The sequence below is a fragment of the Hibiscus syriacus genome, unplaced genomic scaffold, assembly GCF_006381635.1.
Source record: "Hibiscus syriacus cultivar Baekdansim isolate YM2019G1 unplaced genomic scaffold, ASM638163v2 tig00110247_pilon, whole genome shotgun sequence".
NCBI lineage: Eukaryota > Viridiplantae > Streptophyta > Magnoliopsida > Malvales > Malvaceae > Hibiscus > Hibiscus syriacus.
Genome location: NW_024062645.1, coordinates 210,001 through 215,247, shown reverse-complemented (window position 1 = coordinate 215,247; position 5,247 = coordinate 210,001). Strand labels below are relative to the sequence as shown.

The following is a 5,247-nucleotide window of genomic DNA, read 5'->3' as shown; positions in this document are numbered from 1 at the left end:
CTACGAATTCCTTTGACTTTTTTATTACCCATCAATATTTTTTCTTAAAAACCCATTTTTAAGAATAATATTATAATATATTTTATAGTTTTAGAAGTTATTTGATTTATTAAATAACATTACAAATCTTATTTAAATATGTGAAATATATATATATATATATATATATATATATGGAAAATCATATAATCACATAATTAAACTTGCATCCTAAAATTGAAATAGAAGGGAAAATATGGAACAAAAGAAATTCATTCATAATCATATAATTAAAATTACAGAAACTAAATATTTGGTAAAATAAAACATTTACGTCCTAAATTTTCTGATAATTTATTTTCTTTCTTATACAATTATAATAATGTAATTTATATACTGGATTTTGATTAATCCATTTCTGACCACTCTAATGATTTTCAGTCAAATTTACTGGAGGCCTGAGGTGAAAGTTACTCCGGTTGACGGCAGCCATACATTTCCGGCGATAAATTGATTGACCGTGAATTTCGCAGCTTCAGCCGGTCCTAAAACATGGAATCCCGGCCACGTTACCCTCCCGGAAGTTCCTGCTCCGGGTCCTGCATTCGCATACTCGGCAAAGTACAACGATTTCGAGTAACCCCTTTGTCCGGGCCACTCGACCCAACCTCCGGAAGTGATGGCGCTGTCTATAGTCGATTCCATCACGATTGCTCTTGAATATGGTTTCCAGGGCCTTCCTAGGTACGATTTGATGCTATTCTTAAGGGGAGAAAAATCCAAACTCGGTACGATCCGACAATTCTGAATCACGAAGCCGGTGTTTTGTCCGGGATCCGACCTCCCGTTTGCTATTATCACGTTGTAGCTGCCGCTGCGAGGACGACGAAGAGACAACGTGCAGCTCTGGAAAACCGCGGCGGCGTTTCCGAATATGAAATCGATCGTGCCGTATATGTCGCATTCCCTATAGAACTGACGCAAGGAAAGAGCGTATAATGTGTCTTGGTACCCTGCAATGCTGCACCTATAGAAAACCGAATGATCGGAAGCAACATGAAGAGCTAAGGCTTGTTCTCCTTGCGGACCGGCCGTGTTTTGAAATCCGATATCCCGAGCCATAAATCCGTCGCCGGTAACAGCTGAAAATCGAAAGAAAAAGTTAGAACAGGACGGTACATGAAGGACCCTTGACCCCATTTTTCGTCTACATTAATGATACTCTTTGATCTTATAAGATCTTGTTAATTAATGATACAAATTATACATTAGGCAATTTATTAAGGACCACTTCATTAATTTCATTTAGTATCATAAAAAGATCAAACTATTTAGAAGGTCCCTGCACAATGCACTTTTGGTGAATTTAATCCCTCTACTTTCCGAAATTTGTTTTTTCAGTCTCGAAGCCAACTTTTTCATCGAATAATTTGTATTAGGACTGAAAATACAAAATTTGAAAAGATAATTAGAAGTAATCAAATTATAATAGGACTAAATCTGCAAAAACACATAATATATGGACCTAATACAGAATTTGACCTTTAATAAAGAAAAATACTCACTAAATGTGGCGGACCCGGGCATGGTAGAGCCACCATTGACACTACCACCACCGACGATGATAGTGCTGTACTTCCCATCTCCGATCAGCGTAATACCGTCTTTATTAGTCTGGATTTTCTCGTTATAAACTCCGGCCTTCACATAGATCACGAACTGTCTCCCGGAAGCCGCAGCGATAGCTTCCGACCGTCTTATAGTTCCCCGTCCCGTCTTTAGCCACCACGGCATTGGCTTTCACTGTCGGTGCCTGTAGTCTTCGATCCTTCTTCGCAAACCAATCGGGGAAAATGTGGTCCCTCGCTTAGACGGCGACACGGTCGACGTGCCGGACATCCTATTGACAAGGGCTAATGTGTTGCTGCCCAATTGAGACAGGTAGTCCATTTTTTGGGCAATTTGTCCCATGAGGTCCCTATTGGACAACAAACTGTGGGGGAATCCTTGCAGGCTTGTTGGTAGTGAGGGCGCTCATCCATGTCTGAATATTGTGTTTGTTTTTGGTTTGGAGATTTCTGGAGACTAGTAGAGACTGGTCAGCCGTTTCAGGGACATGCTCAACAGCTCTTGACAGTACCCTGCATGGTAAAAAACATTTAGGCCAAATTATGGATTCAGTCACTTTAGTATACTCGGATTTATGTTGTAATCCGAGTTAATTACATCACTCATCCCCAAACTAGGACCCTCGTTTGATCCTCAACGTCTAAATATTTCAATTTTATCTCAAAACTCTAACTCTTATTCTAAAATTAATCCTCATATTGTGTAGTGTGAATTAATACTATTTGTGAAGTAAAAGATTTTTACTGTAAGTGGCGGATCCCCCTGGTCAAAATACCTGAACTTGACAGGTCTCGATCTGACTGGATTCTATAGGACGGTTTTTGTTTTGAAATTTCGAGACTCGGGCGAGACAAATCAGGTCATATAATATAATTTCAGGGCGGTAGGGTTTAAGGTGAAAAACCGACCAACCCTGTTAATTTTTTTCAAATTATATATATATTTGACACATCGTTGTGAAGTTATTTAGCTTCACAAACAGTCTTAATATATTGTGGTGTTAAAAAAACTCTAATATCAATGTCAAATAATTGTCGAAATATAACACCAAAAAGTGTAGTATTTGTCAGCAACCTGTGATGGAATTGACATGTTGAGCTTCTGAGATGTCGAGGTTGGAGCTTAATTGTGTGAAGTAGGAGGTCGGGAGATTTGTTTCCGATATGGTTTTGTTTATCAGAGCCGACATGACGTCGATATGTCGGTTTCCGGACACGTACCCCGCCACCGTGTCGACACAGAGGCTAGAGTATCTGGTGAACCTGCATTGTTCATGGAGCATGTTCGGTAGCCCCGCTCACGGTGGCGAAAGAGCTGTGGGTGGCCGCTTGGGCACACCCAACAAACACAACCAGAACATAGTGAACAACTCGAACATGGTGGATTTGGATTTAGACAAGTGATGAGGGTTTGTGAAATGTTGTGTGGTTGAGGGATGGTCAGGGTTTGGGTATTTATAGGGATGGAAGGTCCTTTTGGAGGTACATGATTGTGGCATACAATGGTTTGGTTTGTTTAAGTGTCCATTTCTCTTTGAAAACTGTACTTGAGAGGGCAGTGGTGCTAAGGTCGATGCCCATTTCTCTTGCTAATTTGTATTTTTTCCCTTTACTACTCTAACTATAGAATGTTATTATTAAGTCTTTTAACTATTAAAAGTTACAAAATGGTCACCTACTATCATTATGTTCCAGACTCGTCATTTCTCGTTTAAAATCGACAATTGTCTAGCTGGGCGTTATCATAGTCGTTTGAGATTCCATGATCATATTTTATCATATCATAGTGCGCAGGTTAACGCTCAGCTCATAATACCATCAATTTTTAACAGAAAATGACGAGTTTCAAACATATGAATAATCAAGTGACCATTCTATAACTATTAAAAGTTGAGGGACTCAACAAAGCAACACTCTATAGTCGGAGGATCATTTTGTAACTTTTATAGTCGATGGATTTAATAAGTAATATCCTATAGTTATGGGACCATTTATGCACTTTACTTTTTTTTCTAATTTTATTTTAAGAATTGATGTAATAAGGCATTACATAACCCAATACATATGTGTATGTATACGTGACTAAGTGTGGGAGCGGTGGGCTTGATGTGCATTTTGTATGTAATTATGAAATATGTCAAATGCTTTAATTTTTTAGGTTTTATGTTGAGGATGACTTCACTTGATTCGAATTTAATCCGTATTTTTTAGATAAAATTCAATTCGACTTGACTCGAAATAAATATATTTATAAAAAATATTAATTTATTCAATAAAAATATTATTTTTAAATAAAAATAATATATAAAGAGTTATTATTGCAATTATCTTGAAATATATAAGATACATTTACATTATTTTTTATCGGCTTGATCGGATATTTTTCACCCTAAAATCTAAATTCAACCCGACCTGAATATATCTTTAAAATAACCCGAATCGACTTAAACTCATTCTTTAAAAAAAATCAAATTTGATTGAGTCGGATCAGAACCTGTTGAATTCGGATGTCGTGCCCACCCTACTTAGAATTGTGGCTCTCTTTCATTTCTGACCATTCATATTCTTATCCATTTCCCCATCCTGACTACTTGTGCCTTGCATAGGGTGTTCAAAATAATTTTTTTTACAGGAACTAGTTCAAGTGGTAAGCAACTTAATATATTTTAAGTAAGGTTTTGAATTCGAGTTCTTATATATATAGAAAATCTCTGTTAGAACACTCGTCCACTAAAATTATGTATACGATATAAATCGGTCAAGACTAGTCAAAATAAAACCTTCATCCTGAGAAGGTAACAAAAAAAAATTGAAAAACCTAATCCTTAGTACTTGTGCCTTGCATAGGGTGTTCAAAATAATTTTTTTACAGGAACTAGTCAAGTGGTAAGCAACTTAATATATTTTAAGTAAGGTTTTGAATTCGAGTTTTTATATATATAGAATCTGTTAGAACACTCGTCCACTAAAATTATGTATACGATATAAATCGGTCAAGACTAGTCAAATAAAACCTTCATCCTGAGAAGGTAACAAAAAAAAAATGAAAAACCTAATCCTTAGCTTAAAGGGAAAGTATACCATAACCTTAGGGCTACTTTTGAAATGGGGCTCAAAGATGCATATGTGCCATCTACTACTATGGAATAATCACATCAGTAATAGACCCACATTTAATGGAATCATACGACTTCTTCTACGTTCAATGCCTCACATACTGCCTTCAGCCGTTCCTCACAGCCGGATTAAGGCTGCTGTCCGCCTTGCTGTGGTTGTTGGGTGGCCAAAGGCCAAGTAAAATGATGAATCCCGAACACGGTGAATCCAAATAATTTTAAATATATATATATATATATATATATATGAGATGATTCGTCTACGGCTAATGTAAAACTCTTATATATATATTAAAATTTTTTGAAGTATTTGTCGACGTTTCATTCCTGACAAAGATTCATTTGTAGATGGAAACCGTTATTAGAAAACTATCAACACTGCAAAATAGAGATACTTTATCCTAAAATGAAACGTTTTAAAAGGTTTTTAAAAAATAAGAGTCAAATTGACTATTTATAAATTATTAGAGACATTTTTATCTTAAAATAGAACGTGAAAGACTAAAATACTCTAAAAAAGAATA

General features: G+C 36.2%; 1 pseudogene; it reads right to left on the bottom strand.

The window, feature by feature from the left end:
• Positions 1–359: 359 nt before the first annotated feature.
• LOC120114776 lies at positions 360–2,890 on the bottom strand (annotated as a pseudogene).
• Between the last annotated feature and the right edge of the window lie 2,357 nt (positions 2,891–5,247).